This window comes from Triticum aestivum, chromosome 4A (genome assembly GCF_018294505.1).
Source record: "Triticum aestivum cultivar Chinese Spring chromosome 4A, IWGSC CS RefSeq v2.1, whole genome shotgun sequence".
Taxonomy (NCBI): Eukaryota; Viridiplantae; Streptophyta; class Magnoliopsida; order Poales; family Poaceae; genus Triticum; species Triticum aestivum.
In genome coordinates this window covers 122644982-122659955 of record NC_057803.1, presented here as the reverse complement: position 1 = coordinate 122659955, position 14974 = coordinate 122644982, and positions in this window count along the sequence as shown.

Sequence of the window (14974 nt, the reverse complement as noted above, 5' to 3'; positions counted from 1 at the left end):
AACCGAAGCCGAGCGATTGCACTGCAGGTTACGCGTTACTGAACCCGAGCGATTGATCGATGGCTGTTAACTGAACCCGATCGAGCGATTCCTTCGCTATTGCTGCTAACTGAAGCCGATCGATGCTGCCTCTGGATGAACAGTGAGCATTTTGGGGGGGTTTGGATGAACAGTTCCCGGTGGGGGTGGATGAACAGGACCTCGTGGTGTTGCCTCTGGATGAACAGGACCCTGATCGATCGAGCCGGTTGGGGCTGGATGAACAGGACCCCGTGGAGGGCTGGATGAATAGGACTACCCCGTGGAGGGCAGGTTGAACAGTAGACGGTGGAGGGCAGGATGAATAGTAGCCCGTGGAGGGGTGGTTGAACATGAGCCCGTGGAGAGGGCTGGTTGAATAGTAACCGGTGGAGTAGTGCACGGTGGAGGCTGGATGAACAGGAGCCCATGGATGAACAGTCGCAGGTGGAGGCTGGAGGAGGTCGACGATGGATGAACAGTAGCTCGTGGAGGCTGGAGGGGGTCGACGGTGGAGATGAACAGTATCCCGTGGAGTCCCGTTTTGCGGTACACCACACCCCTCCCGATGAACAGGACCCCCGTTTCGACCATAGCGCTCTAACACAAGTCCGTTTTGTCCGTTTTGCGGTACGCAACACCCCTCCCGATCAACAGGACCCCCGTTTCGATCGTAGGAGATCAGTTTCCTCCATTTTGCGGTACGCCAGACCCCTCCTGATCAACAGGACCCCGTTCCGAACGTAGGAGGTCCGTTTCCTCCGTTGTGCGGTACGCCAGGCCTCGTTTCCATCGCCTGTTCCGTCCAAGCCCTCCCAATGAACACGACCACGCATTCCGTTCCGACCCAGCCGGTTGGCTCCCACGCGTTCCGTTGCCTCCCCATGAACACGACGCATTCCGTTGCCTCCCCATGAACACGACAACGACGTTGTTTCTCCATTCCGACCCAGCCATGTCAACGAGCCCTTGTCGTACGTATGCGCGAGTAGGCGTTCGAGACCCCGCCCGTATGTACACATACATGGCCGTATTTTCTTTCTTGCACCCTGGCCGCCTCTGCTACGACACGTGCGTTCCTCTACATCCACCAGTATATATATATATATATATATATATATATATATATATATATATATATATATGTACGTACACGTTCGCGACCAGAATGACAACGCTACGTACGCTTCGACCAGGTGGGTCCCGACTGCCAGGCACTTCCTTGCGTGCGAAGATGTAGCTGGTGGGTCCCAGCAGTCAGGGAGGCGAAATACGGTGGCCCGTCCGGTGGGTCCCCGCTGTCAGGTGGAGGAGTAATTATTTTGCACGTAATAAGGAGGCACTTCCTTGCTGCGGCCGTGGACCCAGCTTGACATCTCCACGTACAGTCCACGTCCTATGGAAGCCGTTCCTTGACCACGTTCACCATGCCGCGCCGAGAGCACCAAGGCGGTGGACAATGGCGAGGCCTAGGAAGGGGACGACGCAAAGCCGGGGAAGACGCGGCAGTGGATGCCCATGCGTAGAGGAGTACGAGGGTTCACTGGTTTGCTGCGGTGTGAGGTTGCCGTCGCCGCAGAATAACAGGGGGTGTGGGTGAGTAGAGGGATGGCCTGGCCAGCGGTGGGAGTAGTAGGGGCGGTGAGGCCTCCGCCGCATCGCAGCCGGCCACAGGAGGCAGGAGCACGAGGCACGACCGGCGCTGGTTTGGGCGGCTGAAGCAAGAAGACCAGAGGTTGAAGAAGCACTACGGCCGTTGGATGGACATCGTACGGTCACTAGAGCTAGAATCGTGCATATTGACTAAGTTGACAAAGCCCTCCATCCCCGTCAACTTAGTAGGCCCCGAAGTCAGCCTCTCACCAAGGTGGGTCCCAGCTAGCAGGGGGTATTCATTTTTTGTGCGTAATAAGGAGGCACTTAAGGTGGGTCCGAGCTGACAGTAGGGGGAACATTTTTTCACGAAATATGGTGGCCCGTCGGGTGGGTCCCAGCAGTCAGGGGCAAACATTTTTTTGTGATATACTGGTGGGCGTTCGGTGGGTCCCTGCTGTCAGGTGGAGGAATAATTATTTTCCGTGTAATAAGGAGGCACTTCCTTGCGGCTGCCGTGGACCCAGCTATCAGCCACTCCACGTACAGTATTCTTCCGATGGAATTCGGTCGTTGACCACATTGACCACGCCGCGCCGACAGCACCACGGCGGTGGACGACGGCGAGGCATAGGAAGGGGACGACGCGGAGCCGGGGAAGACGCGGCAGTGGATGCCCACGTGGAGAGGAGTATGAGGGTTCACTGGTTCGGCTGCGCTGCCGTCGCTGCAGAATAACAGGGGGTGTGGGTGAGTGGAGTGGAGGGATGGCCTGGCCAGCGGTGGGAGTAGTATGGCGGCAGTGAGGCCTCCGCGGCAGCACAGCCAGCCACGGGAGGCAGGAGCAGGCGGCACGACCGGCGCTGCTTTGGGCGGCTGGAGCAACAAGACCAGAGGTTGAAGAAGCACTACGGCCGTTGGATGGACATCGTACAGTCAGTCGAGCTAGAATCGTGCATATTGACTAAGTTGACAAAGCCCTTCATCCCCGTCAACTTAGTAGGCCCACTATACTGGGTCCCAGCTAGCAGGGGGAGTATTCATTTTTTTGTGCGTAATAAGGAGGCACTTCCTTGCGTGCGAAGATATAGCTGGTGGGTCCGAGCTGTCAGCGGCGGTAAAGTTTTTTCGCTAAATACAGAGGCTGTTTCGGTGGGTCCCAGATGTCAGGTGGAGGAAATCATTATTTTGCGCATAATAAGGAGGCATTTCCTTGCGTGCGGCCGTGGACCCACCTGTCAGCCTCTCCACGTACAGTCCACTTTAGATGCATGTCGGTCATTGACCACGCTGACCACGCCACGCCGAGAGCACCAGGGCGGTGGACGACGGCGAGGCCTAGGAAGGGAATGACACGGAGGCAGGGAAGACTCGGCCGTTGTTTTTGTTTCCCACGCGGAGGGGAGTACGACTGTACGAGGGTTTACTGGTTAGTGTGCCGTCGCCGGAGAATAACAGCAGGTGTGGGTGAGTAGAGGGATGGCTAGGCCAGCAATGGGAGTACGGTGGGGCGGTGAGGCCTACGCGGCAGCACAGCCGGCCGCGGGGAGGAGGGAGCAGGCAGTCCCACTGGCGCTTGTTTGAGCGGCTGGAGCAGGAAAACAGAGATTGAAGAAGCACGACGGCCATTGGATGGACATCCAACTGTATACAGGCCATCTGTGGAAAACGTCAAATCTATGGAAAACAGCATACAACCCATCTGCCATTATTTCAAATAATTTACAGCCCATTTGCTAATTCTTACGGGTTTTTTTGGAGCCCATATTCTTTATGTTAGCATTACAGCCATATTTGTGGTCACGGTTAAAAAATTATACGAAATTTTGCATTTGTCGGTGCGGTCTGAACTGTTTTTAATCCCGAAATTTCGAGTCACATTCAGACTGATTTTAAAAATAAATGTATATCAATATAAAATCCAATAAATTGTCCACTCATAAAATCAATGCAATTTAAAATCTCGAAATGAAAAAAAGATATTTGAAAATAATTGCCGGTTTGATGTGTTTTAAAAATGTACAACCCATTTCTCATTACTGATAGGCCATTTTCTCTGCCAGCCGAATGAAGCTCTCCTCGTCTTGAAAGATTTGTAGCCCAGCAGGCCTGATAAAGCGACTTACTTGACAAATCACAAAAGAACTGGGCTAGCCATTTTCAGAAAGAAAAAAACTACTGGGCTGGTCTGTGGTAAACATAAAAGAAAAGGCTGTCTAGACAGGCCAGAGTGTCCCGCACAGCCCAGTTGACACCCTGCTTCCGTCTCAAAAACAAATTAGATAAATGCCACTCCAATTATGGTGATTCATAAAAATGCCACTGTAATTTCCAAACTTTGAAAAATGCCACTGCAATTTTTGCAAACTTTGAAAAACGCCACTGCAGTTTGCAAACTTTGAAAAACACCACTCCAGACTTCGAAAAATGCCACTAGAAATGGCATGAAATGGCATTTTTGAAAGTTTGGAAATTGCAGTGGCATTTCTCGGATACACCAGATTTGGAGTGGCATTTATCAAATTAACCCAAAACAAAAATAACTGGGCGAGCTGTTGGGTCCCTAGTGTCAGCCGCTCGTTGTGCAATTCTCTCGTTTATTGACTACGTTGACAATGGCATGGGACCCAGATGTCAGAAATCCACTAGGAGGGGCCATTTTTTTTATTGGCTTGAAATAAGGAGGCACTTTCTTGCATACTGCCATGACCTTGGCGGGTCCCTGCTGTCATCCTCTCCACGTGCAATCATCTCCCGATTGTGTACGTGTCAACTTGCTAGACCCACAAGTCAGCCTCTAAACCGTGGAGGACAAATACAACCCATTTAAAATAATAACAACCCATTCCATACGTTCAAACGGGAAGTTCAACATTCAAACCAAAGTAACAGGTCTGATCCACATATAGAGTACTGAACTTCCACGTTGACAACCATCATAGCCAAGTTAACTATCTACTCCCACTAACACTCTAGTAGCGTACAAGTACTAACTTACTCTTAGCTAACTAGACGATGCCGGCCGCCATCTGCTGTCCATGCTAAACGCCGGCACCGGCGTCCTCCGCCTCACCTCAGACTTGCCAGAGGTGCGATAGGGCGCGTTGCTCGCGCACGTTGGCCCTTTCCATGCCGGCGTGGTCCACCGAAGCTTCGGCTTCCAAGCGGGAAACCCACTTGACAAGCTGGTAGTAAAAATCGGCGTCGCGAACGCATGCGTGCCCGTCAGCCTCCAGGGCTATTTGCCGGGCGCCGGCCTCCACGTAGTCGGCCCAGTTGCGGGCGCTCTGCTCGCGACTCAGAGCGTCGGTGCGCTGCTGCTCCATGTCCCGCTGGCGGCGCAAATCGGTGATACACTGCTCCTCCGCCAGGCGGTCGCGCTCCAACAACTCCTGCTCCTCCGCCATGCGATCGCACTCCAACAACTCCTCGATCTCTGCATTGCCATCTAAAGACAGATAGAATGCCACCTCCCTCCGTCTGCCTTCTGGTGAACCCGAACACTAGTTCCGGCGGTGACCGCCTCCGGCGTCGCCTACTGCGGACGGGCGGGGGCATGGCGGACGTGGCGAGCAACGTCGGGCCGGTGGGGGATTATGAGGATATGGAGAGTTGGGTCACGGTGGCACCTGAGAAGGCCGGGAAACAGTACTTATAGGCGGAAGGTAGCGCGATGGTCATCGGAATTCAATGCATAATGGCGTAGCGTGCCAGCATGTCGTGTAAAACTAGAGAAACTGAAATTATGACTGTGTCGTCCCGTCCCATCTGGGACGCACGCCGGCATGGCGGTCAAACGAGTGCACTCGAATCATCTCCCTCCTTGTCAATAATGACTCCACGGATTTAAAGCATATCTTTTTTGCATCAGTTAGCTGCCTTAATTACAACCGGCTGCATGCAGGCACTCAGAATCCCTCGCAGGCAGTACGCGAAGCAGCATGCAATGAGTCGCAGCCGAGGGCACGCATGCAGCCACTTAAATCGCTGGAATTAATTAGGCTTAAACTTCTGCATGCCATTAATTATTGCCATGCCTTGGTCTTGTTGCTTTGCTCACGGGACTAATAAATCCCGGACGGAGGGAGTACCTTGGTTGGTGAGAGGTTTGAATTAAGCCCTGCAAACCAGAAAGGAGGTACTCCCTCCATTTTTATTTAGTTCGCATATTAGCTTTGGTCAAAGTCAAGCTTTACAAACTTTGACCAAGTTTATATACAAAAATATTAAGATATACAGTAACAAATCAACAAAAAAATTAAGATATACAATAACAGATCATATACAAATATGTAGCTCCAAAAGCAGAGATCTAGAAAAAACATCTGTTCTTCCTACTAACATGTATGCTTCTCTTGGCCAACATTCAGTACAGACTGAAAGACAAATTTGTTTGTGAAGTCTACAATTCCTCTTGCAAACGTAAGTGGTTTCACCAACAGCTGGAACCATGAGAATGAACCACACATGATGGAACATCCACTGCAATATGATTTGGTCTTCTCTCGATCACACCGTGAGACTATTTTCGGAATACAAACTTTAACTTAGGCAAAATGATGCCCATTGTATAATCAGACAAAGCAATGAAGCACCTAGTGTTGCCCAATAAATAGTACAATACTACTTTTCTGCAGTCCATGAAGTGAATATCCAATCTTTCTGTGTCTATTTTCAAATGGCACTGCATGCAGTGACTATACTATTCTCTTGTGAAGTTCAACCAAAATTGCGAACACTTTGTTTGTTTGCCAAATAATAACAGGCAGATATCTCTGTCTGCACAAATATCACGCAGCTAGTAAACATATACCACATCTTGTATTTTCGGTTTAAACATGTCTCTTCTGCTTAGCATCTCTCATGTTCTGCACTGGACAATCTGATACAGTTATGTTTTGCCCTGGACAATTTCATACTTAATTGATTTGCTGGTTCAGAGCAGAAATATAGCGCCTAGCCTTCATTAGAACAAGGATATCCATGTTCGCAGTGATGGAAGAGGTGAAATCAATACAACCGAAATTAAGCATCCAATCATTAAATCTTGTCCTGCACCTCCAATGTAGGTCCAGCCTGCCAATAAATTCACATGCAAACCACTAGTATTACTATCTAAAGATAGTACAAAAAGAGTAGCAAGATAGTAGCAAACCATGTACCTTCGTAATGAACGGCTCATAGTGCCACCAATTGGATATAAAGGTTTGGAAAAAAACATGCTCCTAATGTTGAACCAGTTGGACTTTTTGTGCAGTTCCACTAAAATCAAGAATCCCTGTTTGCATAGATATTGAAAGTGTGATTACTCTAAAAGTGGCACTAGTTGAAGCATAGACTCACAAATATAAGCATTCCAATTTCATAATGGGAAAAGTAAGCAAGACTGTTTCTAACCACCTGTTTGAAGGAATAAAGCAACAGCGGCTGATGTCAGGAAAGCATACATACTTTTTCTAAAAAACTGAGCCATTCCTGACCTTTTCTCTTCTTTTAAGCAAATTTTGTGCAGTTCTACTAAAATAAAATGCCATCACCACCTTGACAATTCGGTGACACTGTGCAAAAGGAAATGACTTAACATTACATCATGATGTCAGGTATGTAGTCGACAGGCATTAGAGACAAACATACAGACCTCCTCCGATAACATAATGAACATTAATTTTAACAAAGGTGTGACTAGCTTTACCGGGATAATTTGAGTGAACTCTACACCCTTTGTTCCTTAATATAAGACGTTTTCGTGGTTCAATTTAAAGTACCCAAATGTCTAGTATTTAGAAAAACAGGTAGTAGTTTTCTTGAGCACATATCTGGGAAAGCTTGCCACACTTTATTTATGTCCATATGCTAATGCAACACCATTCGAATACTACAAATATACACTAATCCAGTAGCTAGTGCAACAGTAGAGTAGTTAGTTTATTACAGGGTACAGTACAATGGTTTTACTGAACAGATTTCAATAAACTCTAGCACTGGAAGGTTTCTATAAGAATTAACAATACAAAATGTAAAGGTAACAAGTTTCAGCATTGGTATACTAGCTCTGCATGAGCATTAAACCAAATACAAAAGTCTGAAGGTAACTAGAATTATTAACTAATGATAGTATACAAAAATTGCAAACCATGTACCTCCAAGGTAAATATCATTTTGAACTCGGGGGGACCTTAAAAATTGCTATCCCAATCTTGATAATCGATCAAACTTAAAAACTTGATCGAATGAATCAAGAAAACAGCCGGAGGAGGAGGTGCCCACTCTTGACCTTTCCTCTTGTCTTCATAATTGTCTGTGTAGTTTAACCAAAATAAAATGACATCAGCGCCTTGGCATTTTGGTGACACTGTACAAAAAAATTAACTTATCTCATGAAAGTGAGGTATGTAATCTATAAGCATTAATAGTGCAAAATCTGAAGGTAGTAACAAGTTTCATCATTGGTATACTAGCTGTGCAACAGCATTAGAATGCCTTAGACTACTGGCGTTGCTTAAATTTATCAGTGGCATTAGACTGAGAGTGGCATTAGTTAAATGTGGCATCACTTTAGCAGTAGCATTGCTTGACTTGACTGCTGGCGTTATACTAACAGCAAAAAAGTGGCAATAAGAGCATGGGAGGCCCATTCAGACAGTGGGCGCCCCAGTACGATGTACCTCCACGGACGCAGAGTGGTGAGGGAGGTATGGTTGCCCAGAGCAACAAATATCCAGGCAGCATATGTGGATTACGTCCCATTTTTTCTCTCTTTAGCCACCTTTTTCCTATGCGAGGACAACAAACCGATCGACCTAGTCATTCTCTATTGCGTTCTCATGCCTTTCTACCCTTCTTCAACCAAGAGACACGAGACTCGTTCCTTAGCTACTGATTTTCCCCTTTTCAACCTAGATGCGGGTTCGATGCCTACTCTCTTGGACAGTACAGTCTCGCTTCCTTTCCTTATTCAACCTAGACATGGATTAGTCTGCATGAAGTAGGGTTTCCTTTAATAGTGCAAATTATGGTTTTCGTCTGCGTGGCCAGCAGAGCAGAGGATAGCAAATTGGGAAGATGGTGGAGTGGAAAAAGATCCACATGCAACGACGTGGCAGATGGGGCAATAGAACAAGGTTATGGTTCGAAAAGAGGTAGCATACCTGAGGGTCGGTGGGAAGTGGCTTCGCTCGTGGTCGTCGTCCTCCGCACACACTATGGCGGTGAGCTTGGGGACGGAGGCCATCCTGCGCGGGCGCTAGGTCTGAGAGGACGGCCTTGTTGTCAGTGCGTGACCTCGCTCGCCGATGATGAGTGCGTGAACGCTGCACGTCCTTTTCTTCCCCGGCGGATCTGTGACCACCGGTGAGGAGGGAGAGAGGGGTCGTCTTTTTTAGATCTGGAGAGAGGGTGGTAGCGTGAGAAGCAAGTGGGCAGACCTTACCAAGAAAGCGCTCAAGCTCCAGCCTATATATCTTTTTTATACTACTAGTACTGGAGGTGGAGTAGTGGTAGAGTAGTTTATATTTTCTCTGCATACAGTACCAGTTAGTCGTGCTTCAAAACTGATCGGCACGCCATTAAAAAAATAAAGGTCGATAACTAATGCGGCACCTCGGGCCAACGCGGCCAGATCGCATTTTGCACGAGAAATTACACACCATGTTTCGTTGACATGTGGTCCCGTTCCAACATATCAGTGAGACGACGGCGAGTAGTAGGAGTATTTCCGAACGGACGTGTAGGTCGGGGCGCCTCTTCTTGAACCATGGCAAACTCGCAACCGTCCATCGACTCTTCGCCTTTCCCTCTCGATTTGGAACTGCTGTCGCACGCTCTTCCTCTCCCTCCTCCATTTTCCTTCAGCCCTTCACCCTTTCTTCTGCCATTGTTCGATCGTCCTCTCCATGGAGGGAACAGGCCAGAAACGACCCCGTTATTCTTGCCCTGATCCGAAAGATGACGTGGTGGAGGAACTCATTGATTGGTGCGACGTCATCACCTTGGCTAGCATGGCAGGTTCGTTCAAGCCCATTCTCGACTCAACTAATAACATCATTACAAAGAACCCAAGAGTCAAGGAGCGGTTTGATCTCCCCTATCTTCTTCGCCGTGACCCTGATGATGACTGGCGCCGGCACGACGGAGGCCTCGCCCTATGCAAGTTGATGCCACTTGATAATGATACGTATGATGTTAAGATGCCATCACTTGAGGGCAAGGCTTGGGCGGGCGCAAATGGAGATTGGGTTGTTTACATTGGGTCCAACTGCGAGTGGGAACTTGTGAATGTGTACACTCGTCACCGGGTTCCACTTCCAAAAGTCTCGGCACACTGCCCAGAGGTTGAGCACACCGGTAATGTACTCACGTTCAAATACGACCATGGTCATTGTATTCTATGGAAGATAGCAATTTGTCGAGTTCCAACCGCTCTTGGAATTATAGCGACTATGATGTTGTTGCTATCTTTGACAAGCTTGTTGCCTTCCTTGATGGTTTCACTCGATGGATATTGCTCAAAAATCAGTTTCTATACACGGATGAGTACTGTGATGCAATTCAATACGAGCGCCTTGTGTTTGCTGCCACCACTCGTGGCACTGTTTTTGCATGGCATCCTCATAGTTTCAGTATGTTTGTCTTCCACCGTAATTATAATTGTTTCATCCACATGCATGCGGGTTAGCAAGTTTCCCTTTACTAATTAACCTTCTTCTTGTGTTTCCAAGGTCCTGTGAACATCCCACCACCTATACTTGAAGATTTTTGTAACCAAGGGGGAGATGACGATGGTGATGATCACGAGCATGAGGACGAGCAGCGCCCATATACTCTGTGGCGCCTGGCAACTAATTCCGATGGATCACCTCTTCTTGTGTGTATACAGCCCACTGATGATGTTACTGCTAAGGAAGCATCTGTCTCCCATGGTCGCACTCTCCGGACCTATTCCAACACCCGTTGCATGGTGTTCGGGATGGATACTAGTGTGCTAGCACCAACTCCTTCTCCCTGGTACAGAATTGATAGTCTTGGAGAAAACTCGCTCTTCCTTGGACAAAACTATTCGATGATGGTGAAAGGCAATCCAACTGCTGTTGACACATTTATGAGAAGCAACTGTGTCTATACCTCGGACATTTGTGTGGTTCCCTACCCTGGTAGGGATATAGTAGGCCGCTTCAGCCTAGATGATCAGTCCTGCGTTGGTTTCCAGATCGACAATCGATGGCCCGTCCCAGAGAATCACTTGTGGTTCAAAGCAAGCGTTTCCAACACCGAGGAATGGTTGAGTTGAAGTTCATTTCATTGCTTGTTATTTGTTGTGTGGTGAAAACTTTAGTATTTATAATGTATCCTCGTTGTCGATGTGGGTTGATGACCTGTTGTATGTAATAAAATGATATGCGTGTGATAAACTTACTAAATTTATGAATGGCTTTCGAGTCGCTTCTCTGAGTGAGTGGTGCGACGAGGCAAAAAAATATTTTCCGAATACATAATTGTACGTGCATTGCAACAGGTTATCGGATGAGGCCAATCAACAATAGTAGTACACTATTTGTACTAGCTTCAGATGCTTCGCGCGTCGGGCGGGTGTTTTTACTGTAGCCATATGTTAATGTGTTCGTTGTACGTAACCAGCACCTCGAATCCTCGATACTAGTACTATATAGTAGGAGTAAGTAGTAGGGAGTAGTAGGGTGGCATGGGCCAGAACAAGCATTCACGTCCAGGAGTACGGCACACGCCACCACCACGACATCCATCTGACACCATATTATTTCTTGGAGTCCGTGCTAGAGCAATCTCTTCAACCTCGTCGTTTCTCTAACTTCAGCCATCGCGCGGCGGGCGAGGTGGGGGTTTGCCGATAGTCGGTTTCCTTAACTGCAGTCCCACTTGTAAGGCCAACTCCAACGCACGACCCCAAATGCACCTCCGTTTTGCACGGACTCCAACGATAATTTTGACTAGAAAAGCAAGACCAAAGAAAACAAGAACCACAAGAATACATTTTACTACTCCTGTAAGTTGGATTAGTGCCTTCTCGATGCATTCATTGTTGATCTGCGGAGGCTCGATCTTGCGTCTGTGCTAGCTAAAAGTGATAGAACATCTACTAAATTGTGCTCTATCAATATATGGATGTACTCTTCTTCCCAATACAAAAACTTGCATCCATTCTACTCCCTCCGTTGCATAGTACATGCCTTCTATTTGTCAAAATATATATGTATCTAGACATGTCTTAGTATATAGGTACATCCATTTTTGGACAAATGGAAGTCAAGTATTTTGGAACGGAGGGAGTACACAATAAAAATTTAAGTTAGCACAACTAGTCTAATCCGAGAGCAGAACCGAAGATTTGGTCGGGTTCTTCCTCCTTTTGCCGACACGTGGGACATCCAGCATCCAGGTCGTGTCATGAAAGAAAATAGAGTGGTAGTTGAAGCCACGAGATGTGCATCTTGGGTTAAACTGTAAATAGAATCTTACTACTCTTGAGTAACTCCAAAAGCGGCCACCGAAGATCTTTATTGGATTTGTTTTTCATCACCAGCACGTCGAGGTGAAAGATGTGCAGGTTCAGTGGGTCCTCTTGCATTTTCACTGACATGTGGGGCCGCATGTGAGCAAACAGATGATGGGCTCCACGCGTCCGCTGGCTAGCTGAGAAGAGAGATAGAGGAGGGCTGAGCACGGACTACAGGAATTTGTTCTACGTACCTCGATATAGGCTCAATATAGTGGGGTGGCATGGGCCATAACTCAGTAGCATTCACATCTAGCAGTACGGCACACGCCACCCAAACGAGTCCCATCCGACACCAATTTTCTTGGAGTCCGTGCTACAGCCATCTCTTCTCCCTCCTGTTTTCTCAGCCATCGCGCGGTGGGCGGGGTGGGGGTTTGCCGATAGTCGGTTTGCTCAACTGCGGTCCCACTTGTAAGTGAAAATGCAACACCACACGCATTCCCGATTGAGGAGCGTGCCGGACCAACCGTGTGGGGGTGCGACGCGAACACGGCAGGCTTTTCCTTTTGAACTCATAACTTGTAAAATTTGGTTCTGCTCCATGGCGCGACCGATAGATAGAAAATAACGATTTTGCCTAGAGTACTGAGAAGTTTGGTTCTAGCGCCGTTCATGCATGGAGTACGTACGAAAATTATGAAGTTGATGCGAAAGGTAAGAAAATTGTTGTAGTATCATATACTACTACATGGATTTGACGGAAAGATAAAAATACATACGGATCCATCAACGTTCAACGACATCCTCACGCCCTAGTGCGCCGGGTCACCAACCGACGTGTGAGGAGCAGCGGTGTTGGCGGCGAGCTCAACGTGCTTCTGAACAGTGTCGTCCAAGGTTGCCCTGCGCTCCAAGAAGGCCAGCGTCCTATCGTCCTCCTCTTGCATGTAGTAGTCCTTGTAGACGATTTGCGCATAGACGTGGGTGTCTTTCTACGCCAGGCACTACGCGGCGAGCGCGACCTCGAGGTGGACATTCTCCGGCGCGACAGCGGGCAGTCGCAGGGCCACCAGTGCGTCGAAGAGGTTGTTACCATAGTGGCCGTTGAGGGTGGCGGGCATCGCAGAACCTGGGCGCATCGGCTGGAGGCTTACGTCAAAGTCGTCCGCAAGCTTCTTGACGACGGTGAACTTGTCAAGGAAACCGACGAGGACCTCGTCGAACAAGGAGACAAAGCTGTCGTCCAAGCGGCCCCTCGCCCTGGCATCCTCAAGCAATACTACCTGGAGATGTTCCTCGGTGCCGGTGGACGTGGTAGTACTCCTAAATCCAGACGATGGTGCTACTAGTACTAGTAGTAGTACTACCAATGTAGTAGTAGGAGTACTAGCATTGTACTACCCGTTGGTCAAATTATTACGTGCTGCTCCTCATAGTGAAGTGACAAGACCCTGCGCCGGAGATGACACCTGAGTATAGGCGCCGTGTTCGGCATACCATAGTCAGCCTCACCGTCTACAGTCACTATCATCATGGTTGTAGAGCTAGCCTGCTTACAACTAGCCTTGTTCGACATAATTTCTCGTGCGTAGATGCCCGTGAATTGCACGGAACACCAAGATTGGGGGTGGACGGCTCCAGTAGAGGCCATCGCGCCAGATTTTTCCACGGCCTTCTACTCCTAGATGTGTACACGCGTGCTGGTGTGTGTTGTGTGCTGGGTGTGCGCGAGTGCGTCCTTCTGTGCATGCCGCCGCACAGTGGTGAATTGTGCGCGAGTGCGTCCTTCGCGCGCAAGAAGTTTGTCCTCAATGCGCCCTCAATTTACTAGCGTGCGGGGTGCTACCCCGAGTGGTTTCAACTTTGTTTACTTCACCGCGTGTCAGATGGGCCTCTAGTTTACTTATTTTCACCCACTGCCACATGGGCCAGCACATGAAGATACAGAACACGAGCTGACAAGGCAGCATGTGGATTGGTTGACCGGTCAACTAAACAATATACAGAGCTATACGCTGACACAGTGAGCGTATATCCGTTGGTATAGAGAGTTCGAGTGAGAGGGGAGGCCCGTGAGAGATAGCAGAGAGAGAGAGAAAGAGCTACTCCCTCCGTTCGATAATGTAGTTCCAACATTTTTTTAAGTCAAACTTTTGAAACTTTGACCAAGTTTATAAAGAAATTACTTATATCTACAATATCAAAGATAAATGATAGTATGAAGTAAGTACATGTTGTGATGAATCTAATGATCGTTCCAGATGTAAATGTTTTTCTCCACATATACCTGGTCAAACGTTTCTGAGGTTTGACTTTTCAAAACATCCATATGCTTATGGACGTGACAGAGTCCCTAACAAGAGAGAGAGAGAGAGAGAGAGAGAGTGAAAAAAGTGTGTGTGCGTGTGTGAAAGAGACATGGACAACACACGATAAAAGTAGAGAAAAAGCGTGTGTGTCTTATGCAAACATATCACACATGCATCTTCGACAACGGAGGCAAGGTGAGGAGATAGTGTGTGGTTGTTTGGAACCGAGAGAGCAAGACCCCTAAGCTAGCACGTGGCCAAGAGGGGTCTGACAAACAAGGGAGAGAGGTCGAGAGAGACGTACAGAGAAAATGCAGACATGGGGAGGAGAGAGTGTATGTTTGTCATAGAGAGATCCCCTAGAGATCGTGATGGGACTACATGGGTGGGAGATCGAGTGACAAGGTGTGTGCGCGATAGAAGATGCCCCGAGAGATATCGAGATAGACGTATGGATGGAAGGAGACAATACGTGTGTTCCTGTTGGCTAGTAAGAGATAATCATACTTAGGAGGGGGAGTGCTTGCGCCTATGATGGATTGAGGGATTATGGTACTTAGGGGGGTGCGTGTCACATGGAGAG